The 14,531-nt window shown below is 36.6% G+C and overlaps 1 protein-coding gene across 1 annotated transcript in view; it reads right to left on the bottom strand.

Annotated features, from left to right (window-relative positions):
* Positions 1 to 13,319, bottom strand: part of SLC45A4 (solute carrier family 45 member 4) — a 285,788-nt gene extending 272,469 nt beyond the window's left edge. The window contains exon 1 of the mRNA XM_053715398.1: positions 13,008 to 13,319. The gene's annotated coding sequence lies outside the window, so the exon portion shown is untranslated. The remainder of the gene's footprint in view (positions 1 to 13,007) is intronic.
* Between the last annotated feature and the right edge of the window lie 1,212 nt (positions 13,320 to 14,531).

Raw genomic sequence — 14,531 nt, 5'->3', positions numbered from 1 at the left:
TAATGCTACGTTTAGTTTACTACTAGCACAGCACAGTATTCAATAAATACTGCACCTGTAAAATAGTGACAATTGCTGTAGTACAATTTGCCAGACTATAACACTGAGACACAGATTGCACTGTAATGCTGTAAACAGAGTGAAGTGCGCATAACAAAATGGTGCCAGTCACTTTTCTCGCAATCTCACGACGATTACAGCACTGTTTCAAAATTCTTGGAGGTTGAACATTAGCTCCCCAAAGCGCTGTAAAGTGAAGTATACCTGTACAAGGTAATCAGAGGTAAAAAGTATATTAATAGAACTGTGTTGGTAATGCAAAACTGCGGATTGGGTAATAAAGGGAATGGTACACCCACCAGGCAGTGGGGAGAACAGTGTGCGCATATATATATATATATATATATATATATATATATATATATATATATATATATATATATACTTAACCACTGTAAACTGATTAAAAAAAAAAAAAAACACAACAACATTGATAAAAAAAAAAAAAAGTCAGCTCTAGAGCAGCAGTGCATTAATGGGAGGTAGCTTAAAGGGACAGTATACTATAAAATTGTTTATCCCTTAATGTGTTTCCAATTACTTTTTTTTAACCAGCTGCTGAGTATAAAATATGAGATTGGTTTTTTAAGGCTTATTTGTGTATATAAATTAGATAATTTTGTGTTTTGAAGCCACAACCTAATAAAATGGGGTGAGTTTGTAGGCATAATCAGATCTCATTACATACACATGCCTGCTTCTTTATCTTATTTCTGTCCATAAACTAATGGAAACAAAACATCTTATTACCTTATCTCTTCTATAACCCACTGGGAGTGTAATTTCTTCTACTGGCTGTGTTAACACAGCTTGGCCTCGAGACCAAAAACTTTTAGAAAATGTGGGGATACCACAGGCTAAATAAACTAATTCCAATGCCAATATAAGGGTAATGGAAATACTTGTAAACAATTTAATACACTTCAGCAGGTAAAGTGGATCATTGGGAACAAATTAAAGGGGAGAACATTTGAGTAAACTGTCCCTTTAACACCTTCGTTGAGCTGAAGGCAAGAGGCATAGACATGTAGCCACTAATCAGCAGCTAGTTCCCATTGGTGCAGTGCTGCTCCCGAGCCTATCTAGGTATGCTTTTCAATAAAGAATAACAAAACAACAAAGTAAAATTTACAATATAAGTTAATTGAACCGTCTCCTAAAATTACTAGCAATATCCCAACCACGTTTTATTTTGACTTAGGTTTTCACTTTTACATAAAAAAAAGCTGATGGAAAAAAACAAATAAAAAAAAAACAATGTATAGCCGATACACTTCTGAAATGCTTATACTGTGCATAAAGATTGCTTTGATCTCTAAAAATTAACTTAATTTCTGATTGAAAATAAGAACAGATTTTAAACCCATGTTTATGCGCCTGTGAATCTGTACAAAATCAGCTTTGTGGAATTCTGAGGCGTCACAAAAGGGTAGAGAACATTTGTTTCTTTGCTGCATAAGCTGTGGTCTATTCTTTACCAGGGAAAAAAAAAAAAAAAAAAAACAGCTCAGTAGCTTGTTCTATAGCGACTTACCACCTAGGAGCAGCCTCTTCTACACCCATTTGTGCTTTTCATAGAGTATAACTTTCAAGTAGTACATCAGTCTGATCCCCCAAAACCCCAGGCAATTCTCCTCTGAACAAGGAACATAACAATCCAGACTATGGTTTTGGTCTTCTTTGGGCCTTGACAGTGAGATACAGATATAACCCTCTAAGCACGATTGTCTAGGCTTGCTGTGTTCCTTTTTCAGAGAAGAATTGCCTGGCATTTTGGTGCCGCACTTAACGGAACAGTTTACTCAAAAATGTTCTCTTTAATTTGTTCCCAATGATCACTTTACCTGCTAGAGTATATAAAAAGTATTTCCTTTACCGTTATATTTATTTGAAATAGTTGATTTAGCCTGTGGCATCCCCGCCTATTCTGAAAGTTTCAGGCCTTAGGTACAAGCTATAAATAAGCTGTGTAAACACAGCCAGCAGACGAAATTACACTCCCAGTGGGTAGGATAAAAAAAAAATTCTATTGTTCTCTCCAAGTATTGGTCTTTGGTCTATGACATATATAAGATAAAGAAGCATGTATATGTACACAATGTGATAAAGTAATGAGATCTGATTATACCTACAAGCTCAACCTATTTTATTAGGTTGTGGCTTCAAAACACAAAATGTATCCATTTAATATACATAAACAAACTTTAAATAGCTAAATTTTCATACATGATATACTCTGCAGCTGGTGAAAAAAGTAAATGGAAACACAATTTTACAGTATACTGTCCCTTTAATAAGTGGGATCAGACTCATACTACAGGAAAGTTCTACTCTGAAAAGCATTACTGGGCTAAAAAGATGATGCACCCATGTGGAAAAATCGCCATAGAACAACCTAAAAAGTTATTGAGCTGGTTATTCATTACTGAGAGTGCGCTTTTCTCGGGGTATAGAGATTAATTCTAACAGGAAATATGGCTATTTTGTGACCACAGTCCTTACTGTGAAGGAACAGGGAAGAGATTCCTTAAGGTTAATTCATCACTTTCATTATTTTCTGCATAAACAAATAAATATAAAAACATAGTTTTATAGAATAATGCAGAAAGTTTGGAGCCAGAAGTAACGTTAGGAGTCGTGGCTACTTGGCACTCAGATTTAAACAGCTGCTATTCCCACTCAGCATTGAGACAGGTTACCCAGCACTCTGCTGTCCTGAGAACTGTACTAAGAAACCGAGACACTTCTCCTTGGCACAAATCTGCCCGTTTGTTGCCGGTAACACATGAATGTTATATGCTGCATGTAAATAAAATATACACACTGGTTAAATACAAAAACATGGTCACTAAAACAGTTAACAGGCAAGCATTACTTTTGTACATTTTAATTCTTGTGCCCCTTGGCACAGAGCAGGTGATTCTCACCAGACAAATACACAAATGATGAAATGTTAAACAAAAAAAAGATTTCCCATCACCGATTCTCAACTTCACTATATACAATAAGAGCTAAATGCTAGGAAGTACAGTAACCACTGTACATACGACAGAGAAGTTTTCTTCTAGGATAATCCCTCAGGGGAATATATAGATTATATTTCTTATTTATGTATGCTCCTATCTATATATGTGGTAAAGCTTTTATACAGCAGTAGGCAAGTCCTCTGGCAGTTAAGGGTTATCTCTACAAGTAAACAACCAGCAAGCCATGACTGCAGATACATGCTGATCATTTTCTAAAGGATTTACTGTGCCAAGGTTATAAAGGACACCTAACCATAAGTGTATATGTACAGACATCACCTAGCGTCTGAGAAGAGATACTTAAAAAGGGCATTAAAACAGCCATTACTTATGCTTGTCCAACACTCTCTAAAGAGAGCAAACAGCAAATTCTGTAACCTGCAGTAAAGCAAACTGTTGATTTACACCATTTGCAACTTACATCCTTTTTGGTGTCCCTAGGGAGCGTGGGACAAAGAAAATATATACTGCATCTATATCTCTCTATCTACACACACACACAGTGTAAAGATAAGATCACTATTTGAATTAAATAAAAATAGGTGTAGATATCTTCAAAAAAAAAAAAAAAAAGAACTTTAAATGATTACAATCCTTAGCAATATCAAGTGATCTCAATTCATATCACAATATTTAAAATAAAAAAAATTTTTATATATATATATATATATATATATATATATATATACACACACACACACACATACATACATACATACATACATACACACACACATATACATACAATGTATATTAAGATAAATAACTTTACCTGTTTCATACTTAGACTACAATAGAATAGATATTTTGGAATCCAACATCCAAGACCTTATCCTCATCACAAGTTGCAAAATTGTCCAACAATAGATCATTTTACAACCGCATTTCAAAGTAATAGAAATATTTTGGAGTTCCTTCCTGTTTGTTAAGCACCTCCTACATCTTATCTCCAGCTATTATGTTAGTAAACACCCACTTAAAAAAAAAAGCCAACAAATCTCAAAACAAAAATACCAAAATAAAAAAAAACCCAACAACATTCATTAAAAGCAATGCAAGTTATTAAAACAGACTATCAAACTTAAAAAAAAAAAAAACACCTAGAACACCTGTTAATGTAACTTTATACAAATATGAACATGTGTTTTTACTTACACACATAATAGATAAGGTAGAAATAGCCAGCCAGCAATATACAGCATCAGGCTATATAGGTTCTAGCCCTTTACCTGGGTATGTCAGATAGGTAAATGTAATAAGGGGCCTTAATTGCAGCCTGCCTTCCAACAGTGTGCATAACAGCCAGTCAAGCGCTTTCTTAATCCTTCTCTTTACCCCCTTAGACTGCAAATGTGCAGCACTGAGAACAGAGGGCACTCAAGGCGTTAATGTTTACGGATATTTTATAGTTTTGCTACATATATTACATTTATATTAAATTTACAACAAAAAAAGTTCTGTATATTAAATAAATGCATCAAGCCCTAAAAAAGGGAAATTAAAGGTCAAAATGAAAAAAATATTCACGATTCCAACAGAGCACTTTCCAAATTCAACTTATTTTATCAATCTTGCTTTGTTTCCTTGATATCTTTTGCTGAAGAGTAAACCTAGGTAGGTTCATGGGGGCTCAGGAGTGTATGTCTTTAGCAGCAGTGTTTGCAACAATATTATTCTAAAGACAGATGCATACTCAATCCTATGAGCCTACCTAGGTTCTCTCTTTAACAAAGAAAAATTTGATAAAAGTGAAATTAAAATGCGGTTTACAATTGTATGCTCTTTCTGAACCATTAAATATCCCTTTAATTGGTGACAGAAATGGACACAGGATTTTTTTTTTAGCAAATAACAATCCTTGCTTAAAGGGACAGTCTAGTCCAAAAAAAAAAAAAAACTTTCATGATTCATATAGGGCATGTAATTTTAAACAATTTTCTAATTTACTTTTATCACCAATTTTTCTTTGTTCTCTTGGTATTCTTAGTTGAAAGCTTAACCTAGGAGGTTCATATGCCAATTTCTTAGACCTTGAAGGCCGCCTCTTAAGAATGCATTTTAACAGTTTTTTCACCACTAGAGGGTGTTAGTTCATGTTTTTCATATAGATAACACTGTGCTTTTGCACGTGAAGTTACCTGGGAGCCATCACTGATTGGCTAAACTGCAAGTCTGTCAAAAGAACTGAAATAAACGGGCAGTCTGCAGAGGCTTAGATACAAGATAATCAGGAGGTAAAAAATATATAAATATAACGGTTTTGGTTATGCAAAACTAGGGAATGGGTAAACCAGTGATTATCTATCTTTTAAAACAATAACAATTCTGGTGTAGACTGTCCCTTTAATATAGTCTGTCGTAAAAGTATTAGCATAAATACCCGCTACATAACTTCATACTGTATTAACCCAAAAACTAGTTGTGGCAAAGTTTCATGATTCATATACAACATACAATTTTACAGAACTTTCCAATTTACTTATATTAGCAAATGTTCTTCATTCTCTTGGTATCGTTTATTGAAGGAGCAGCAATATGTTATTGGGAGCTAGCTGAACACATAGGGCGAGCCAATGACAAAAGTTATTTTGTCTGCAGCCACCAATAAGCAGTCATTTCCCCGTAAAGCACTGCTTCTTCTGAGGTTACACAAGTATGTTTTTCAACAAAAGGAAACCAAGAGAATGAAGCAACATATAAAAGAGGGCACTTTGAAAAACTGTTTAAAGTTATATACTCTATCTGAATCATGAAAATAGAAAAAAAAAATTGGGCTTTCACATCCCTTTAAAAATTCTAGAATATAAGGATACATACACTGGTTTGCTACAAGTCTGTATAAAAGGTTGCAGATACTAGCTAATAAAAGATAATATTATTTAAGGTTGACCACACGGATATAAAAGCATTTCAATAAAATGTAAATGTGGGTTATTTAGAAAATACAAATGGTCGTTAACCATTTAAAAAAAGGACACAGTCTGCTTCATGTTAAAAACGCCTTTACTACCCATTCCCCAGCTTTGCACAACCAACATTAATATACTTTATAACCTCTAAACTTCTGTTTCTAAACCTCGGCAGGCAACCTCTTATCTCAGTGCATTTTATTAGCTTTTCACAACCAGACAGAGCTAGCTCATGTGTACCATAACATTGTGCTCAATCCCGTGGAGTTATTTATGAAGCAGCAATAATTAGACCTAGAACTCCCCCCCCCCCCCCCCCCCCCCCACTTTCTGCAATGAGTTTTTTTTACTTAAAGTTTTTCTGCAGGTCAATTTGAAATGAAATTTTAAAATTAGGTAGGTACACTAAAGCATTGACGGTCATCAATATATTCCTATCCTCTTCAAACAGTGCTTAAAGAGATAGGAAAGTTAGAAATTAAATGTGCATGGTTCAGATAGAGCAAGTCATTTTAAGACACTTTTAAATTCACGTCTATTTTCAAATGTGCTTTGTTCTCTTAGTATCCCTTGTTAAAAAAAAAATGAATACACACATATCATACACTAGTGGGAGCTGCTGCTAATTGGTCCCTGCACACATTTGTCTCTTGTGATTGGCTAAATAGATATTTTCAGCTTCCTGTCAGTAGTGCAATGCTGTCCCTTCAGCAATGGATAAAGAGAGAATTAAGAATTTGATAATAGAATTAAATTGGAAAGTTGTTTAAAATTGTATGTTCTATCTGAATCATAAAAACAAGTGGGGGGGGGGGGGGTTACTATCCATTTAACTCTGGCTGCACTATGGTAAGGAAAATGTAAAGGGACACTCAAGTGAAAATACACTTACGATTCAGATAGGAGCCGTTTTAAGACACTTTCCAATTTACTGCCATTATCAAATTTTGCACAGTCTTTTTATATTCCCACTTTCTAGAGAACAAGATCCTATTGAGCATGTGCACACGCTCACAGGGTATACATATACTAGTCTGTGACTGGCTGATGTCTGTCACATGACACAATGGGCTGAAAAAATACATTGTCAAAAAAATAAAAAAAAAATCTACTGCTCATTTGAAATTTAGAGTAGGTGTTAAATCATTGTCTTTTTATTATGCACGTTAATTGTGCATTTTGTGGTCCTTTAAAGTGCAGCGCTGCAAAGTGAAAGCGCCAACAGTTCCTGCTTGTGTCCTGTTCTTTCTGCAGACACCAGGAATTTTCTGCAATGACATCGCAGATCACAGAGTTAAAAAGTATATTAATATAATATGCAAAACTGGGTAATAAAGGGATGATCTGTCTTTTTATACAATCGGACATTTCCGGGTAGACTGTCACTGAACAATAGCTTGTGCATGTTGTAGACTGGAACAACATTATATAAAGACACAAATGAAGTGAAAATTGTGTATAATGCGATGCTAGAGAACTTTTTTTCTTTAAACATATGCTTGTTTTAAAGTAGAGTGGATACAGCCTGAAAACAGGCAAATAAAGCACAAAGCCCATGTCAGCTTGAGAGTAGATCCAGTTATGTGACTGCGTCTATAGAGTTCTTATATAACCAACCATTTAGGTTAAGCTCGAATTTGCAATAAAACATCTCGCAGCACTCCAAGAATTGAGAACATAGAGCTGCAGCCATTGGGGAAAAAAACGTAAAGCTGTATTAACTTCTGCTCAATCTGATTTAGTAACCTAGAACAGGAGATTTCTGTGCTATTTAAGAGCCAGTTGTGCAGCTTATTTTGTGATATCTGTAGCTTCATAGCATTGATTGCTAAGGCAAAGTGAATAACATTCTCACTGCTTAGCCCCTGGCCATAAGCAAAATGCTTTACCACAGGTGCTAAAATTAGTGTGAAGGCAAATTCACCAACCAGCCACCTTGGGCAGTGCATATATAGGAATTTAACTCCATAGCTGCAAGGAAAGACCGCTATGAACTTTGCCAAAAGGAATTGACTGCATTTTATGGGGCATTTTTATTTCTGGTTCCAAAAGTCTCTGGCATGCACTACACAAATAATAAAAGATGCCCCATATTTGACCATAAAATCTGTTTGAGTAATCTTTCACACTAGATACACACATATAGCATAATAATATTTACAACATATTTACTGTCTTAACAAGAATGCAGTCATAGTGTAACCAGATGGATTTTCACAAATTAGCACTTTATTTGCAGTTTAGTTACTAAACTCCTTGAAATTAAATTGATTCAGTACTTAGTAGTTAGCAAGATGTCCAATTTGCAATTTATCAAAATGCCAAAAGAAAGATTTTTTTAGACTAACAGCAAAAACTAGCAAACCAATCATCAGTTAATTTGGCAGAGATGCAGAATTCATAGGGTGGAGCTTTGTTGAAAAAAGGAGTACATTCCGAGATAATAATGCTTCAATACATTTTGTTCAAATGCAAGTATAACAGATGTATTGTTGTAGGGATGAGCTTAGCCAGACCAAAATAAAGTAGGTATAAGTTGGCATTCAGGGCCCATAGAGCCTAAGGCCTTGTTAAAAGGACAGTCAAGTCCCGACAAAAAAAAAAAAAAAAAAAAAAACACTTTAATGATTTAAATAGGGAATGAAATTTTAAACAACTTTCCAATTTACTTTTATCACCAATTTTGCTTTGTTCTCTTGGTATTCTTAGTTGAAAGCTAAACCTAGGAGGTTCATATGCTAATGTCTTAGACCTTGAAGGCCCCCTCTAATCTAAATGCATTTTGACCACTAGAGGGCATTAGTTCATGTGTTTTATATAGCTAATGCGCTCATGCACTTGAAGTTACCCAAGAGTGAGCAATGATTGGCTAAAATACAAGTCTGTCAAAACAACTGAAATAAGGGGGCAGTTTGCAGACGCTTAGATACAAGGTAATCACAGAGGTAAAATGTATATAATTATAACAGTGTTGATTATGCAAAAACTGGGGAATGGGTAATAAAGGGATTATCTATATTTTTAAAACAAAAATTCTGGTGTTGACGGTCTCTTTAATGCTAGTAAAGCCTACTTACGTTAAAAGAAAGAATGCAGACGTTTGAAAATTAGAATAACTGGTGAATTAAAATGATTTTTTGTGCATAGTTTAAAGGAATAGTCTGGTCAAAATTAAACTTTCATGATTCAGATAGAGCATACAACTTTAAGCAACTTTCTAATGTACTCCTATTATCAATTTTTATTCATTCTCTTTGTATCTTTATGTGAAAAGCAGGAATGTAAGCTTAGGAGCCGGCCCATTTTTGGTTAAAACACCTGGGTAGCGCTTTTTGATTGGTGCCTAAATGTAGCCACCAATCAGGAAGCACAACACAGATGCTGAACCAAAAAGAGAATGAACAAAAATGTGATAATATATGAGTAATTTAGAAAGTTGCATGTTCTATCTAAATCATGAAAGTTTAATTCAGAGAATAGACTATCCCTTTAAGCAAATATCTATTAAAGATACTTTGCAAATATAAGTTGTTTAACATTTCACTTTGTCCATGATGAGCTAAGGGTCTTCTTTATGTTTTGTTGAGAGTTCTTGGCCAATCTGGTGTAATCATTTTTATAGCAGCATTCGCATACAGCAAATACAGCATACAGTCAGAAATGAGTAAGACATTAAACTTTGACTTGAACACAAGTTTTTGCAACTTAATATACAGAAAGTGATAGCAAAATATAAAAATACACACATTGAAAGAGACAGTGAAGTCAAAATCAAACTTTAATGATTTAGATAGAGCATGAACATTTAAAGAAATTTCCAACGTACTTCTGTTATCTAATTTGCTTTGTTCTCTCGGTATCCATTGTGAAAAGCATAACTGAGTGGGCTCAGGTACAGTAGTGCACTACTGGGAGCTAGCTGCTGATAGGTGGCTGCACATAAATGTTTTTTGTCATTGGCTCACCCGATTTGTTCCGCTAGCTCCCAGCAGTGTTCCTTCAACTAAGGATACCAAGAGAATGAAGTAAATTTGATAAATGTAACTTGCATGTCCTGACTCATGAAAAAGAAAATTGGGTTTCACGTCCCTTTAATAGCAAAATCGTCATCTTCAGAATACAGGAGTAAAAACCGAAGCATCAACACTTTGTGATCTTGGATGTTTTTTTTCTCTGATTTTAAAAGCAAAAAAACAATTTAACTCCTGGTGATGCAATATGGTATCATAAATGTATGTACAAAAATAAGCAGAAATGTCAATTACCATTTACAGCCAAGCTTAGAGCTTTTGAAGAGTTGCCTTACACACACACTTATATACATTTTTTTTTATAATGAAAGAGGACTACTAGTGGTCCAAAGAAAACAAACGAAAAACAGTATTTGGGACTTTTTTTTTTTTTTGCACAAACTAGATATTAAAAAAATACTCTGATCAGTTTACTCAAATATTCCCATTATGTATTTAAGCCAGTGAAAATTATTAACTACAGCATCTGCTAAAGTGTACAAGGGATGCTGGGGAAAATAGGTGCTGTTGTGCCCTTAAATAACATTCGTTTTTAATAAAATTAGTTGATTTCTACCTTTTTTTTTTTTTTAGGGCCCCCTTAGTATAGCTCTAACTGTTAATAAAGATAAACAGACACACAAAATTATATATATATATATATATATATATATATATATATATATATATATATATATATATATATATATATATATATATATATATATATATATATATATATATATAGTGATAAAGCAATTAACCTGCTCACACCAAATACATAGTAAACATCTCAGGCCACTAATTGCAAAGTACTGGTTATTAGCAGGGCAAGCTCACAGCGAGTAAGCATCATTAGTAGGGCAAGCTCACAGAGTATTAATTAGCAGGGTAAACTCACAGCGTACACATTATCAGGGCAGGCTCACAGAGTATATTGATCAGCGGTCTGAGCTGGTCATGCTAATGATCAATAGTGTGACAAGCTCACACAGTACTGACCACCAATAGTGTGACAAGCTCACACAGTACTGACCACCAATAGTGTGACAAGCTCACACAGTACTGACCACCAATAGTGTGACAAGCTCACACAGTACTGACCACCAACAGTGTGACAAGCTCACACAGTACTGACCACCAATAGTGTGACAAGCTCACACAGTACTGACCACCAATAGTGTGACAAGCTCACACAGTACTGATCATTAATACTATGACAAGCTAACACAGTACTGATCATTAATACTATGACAAGCTCCCACAGTACTGATCATTAATACTGTGACAAGCTCCCACAGTACTGATCATTAATGCTGTGACAAGCTCCCACAGTACTGACCATTAATACTGTGACAAGCTCCCACAGTACTGACCATTAATACTGTGACAAGCTCCCACAGTACTGACCATTAATACTGTGACAAGCTCCCACAGTACTGACCATTAATACTGTGACAAGCTCCCACAGTACTGACCATTAATACTGTGACAAGCTCCCACAGTACTGACCATTAATACTGTGACAAGCTCCCACAGTACTGATCATTAATACTGTGACAAGCTCACACAGTACTGATCATTAATACTATGACAAGCTCACACAGTACTGATCATTAATACTGTGACAAGCTCACACAGTACTGATCATTAATACTGTGACAAGCTCACACAGTACTGATCATTAATACTGTGACAAGCTCACACAGTACTGATCACCAATACTGTGACAAGCTCACACAGTACTGATCATTAATACTGTGACAAGCTCACACAGTACTGATCATTAATACTGTGACAAGCTCACACAGTACTGATCATTAATACTGTGACAAGCTCACACAGTACTGATCATTAATACTGTGACAAGCTCACACAGTACTGATCATTAATACTGTGACAAGCTCACACAGTACTGATCATTAATACTATGACAAGCTCACACAGTACAGATCATTAATACTATGACAAGCTCACACAGTACAGATCATTAATACTATGACAAGCTCACACAGTACTGATCATTAATACGGTGACAAGCTCACACAGTACTGATCATTAATACTGTGACAAGCTCACACAGTACTGATCATTAATACTATGACAAGCTCACACAGTACAGATCATTAATACTATGACAAGCTCACACAGTACAGATCATTAATACTATGACAAGCTCACACAGTACTGATCATTAATACGGTGACAAGCTCACACAGTACTGATCATTAATACTGTGACAAGCTCACACAGTTACTGATCATTAATACTGTGACAAGCTCACACAGTACTGATCATTAATACTATGACAAGCTCACACAGTACTGATCATTAATACTGTGACAAGCTCACACAGTACTGATCATTAATACTGTGACAAGCTCACACAGTACTGATCATTAATACTGTGACAAGCTCACACAGTACTGATCATTAATACTGTGACAAGCTCACACAGTACTGATCATTAATACTGTGACAAGCTCACACAGTACTGATCATTAATGCTGTGACAAGCTCACACAGTACTGATCATTAATGCTGTGACAAGCTCACACAGTACTGATCATTAATGCTGTGACAAGCTCACACAGTACTGATCATTAATGCTGTGACAAGCTCACACAGTACTGATCACCAATAGTGTGACAAGCTCACACAGTACTGATCATTAATACTGTGACAAGCTCACACAGTACTGATCATTAATGCTGTGACAAGCTCACACAGTACTGATCACCAATAGTGTGACAAGCTCACACAGTACTCGTTGCTAGTGTGATGCAGAATGCTGCAGAGAAGGATACACAGTGAGTAATTGTACTGGCTTAGTAAGAGGGATGCACCTGACAGGGCGATTAAGAAAACACGGAGCGGATCAGCATCTTACAGTGACATGGAAGGACGATGTCATTGCTGTAGATAGGGGTAAACTGATACCTTAATGGGAAAAAGAAGAACATGCTAGCGCAGCCGGTCAGTGGGAAAGTCACATCTCCTACCTCGGGTCTCTGCTTCAAAGAAATGGTGGGGACGCTGCTTGCTCCAAAGCCTTGTGGGGGGGCAGGAGGTAACCGGGGACCAGGCTGGGAATTAGCGCATACAAGTAGCAATTTACTGGGACAGGCGGTTGACGTATGACAGACATCCAGCTCCTGGGGGGCACTTGTGCTCCTGTCCCGTCTCGGCTCGCTTTATACCCCCGGAGTGTCTCGGTGTCCGGCCTCTTTTTGTATTTGTTTTGCAATCTCCCCTTATGGAGGATGACAAGTGCCTCCTGAGTAGCGCAGAGAGGGCGGAGCGATCCGAGCGGTGCGACCTCTTCACACCGAATGCACCGGCTTCCGTTGACGCAGTTCATTAATATGTAGCATCCAATGGGAGGGAGCGGAGGATGGACGTGTTTATGGAAAGGTGAGCGCTGATAGGTTTACCGGCATTTAAGGGGCGTGATTATCACTGCTAAACGTATGAACCTGTTACTGGGACCACTCGACAACAATCCTGTCATTACCTGTCAGACAGCGAGCAAAGGGCTCAGTGTCACCTCCTGCCTGTGTGAGACGCATAGGCACAGTGAGCTCTCTTCTAACTGAAGTCTAGTGACTAAATAGCACTCATTATCATAATAAGCTCATATATTCTACAGCCTATATGTAAACCTATATATATATATATCAGTGGCGTATTTATGTTTTGTGATGCCCAAGGCACTCTAAATTCTGCTGCCCTAGGCACTCAAAATGTTCACACACGGGCACATATACACACAGTCATACACACGTGCATAAACACACAGACATATACAAACACACACACATATATATATATATATATATATATATATATATATATATATATATATATATATTATACATATATTATACATGTGATGTCCTCTGAATCAGAGGATGCCAATGAACAGGGGCCCGATCCGATATGCAGCGTCGCCCGCAAAAGCCGGCGACGCCGAATTTTGCGCGGGTTTGGTATCCTATATACAGCGTAACCTAGAAGTTACGCTCGTATATTTCTGCCTTCACCCGTAGTTTTTTGGGCCATAGACAGGTATACCAAACCCACACAGTTTAGTCTCCAAAATACAGCGTAAGGACTTACATGGTGAAAATGGAGAAATCTTACTCCATTTTCACCTCGCCACAAAATGCAGGCGTAGTAAGCCTAACGCTGTCTATTGGAGCCCCGTAACTCCCTAAACTAGCTACAAAATAAAACCTAACGCATGTGCAATGTCTATCTACCTGTCAACCGCAAACTGCTAAATAAAACCTAACACATAACGCATGCGCAACGTCTACCTGTCAACCGCGATCCCCCGCCGCAATCCCTAATAAAGTATTTAACCCCTAAACCGCCGCTCCCGGACCCCACCGCCACCTATATTAAATGTATAACCCCCTAATGTGATCCCCCTACACCGTCGCCACCTACATTACATACCCACTAATGTGAGCCCCTTACACCGCCGCCATCTACATTACCTACCCCCTAATGTGAGCCCCTTA

This window comes from Bombina bombina, chromosome 5, assembly GCF_027579735.1.
Source record: "Bombina bombina isolate aBomBom1 chromosome 5, aBomBom1.pri, whole genome shotgun sequence".
NCBI classification, from domain to species: Eukaryota; Metazoa; Chordata; class Amphibia; order Anura; family Bombinatoridae; genus Bombina; species Bombina bombina.
This window is presented reverse-complemented; position numbering and strand designations above follow the sequence as displayed.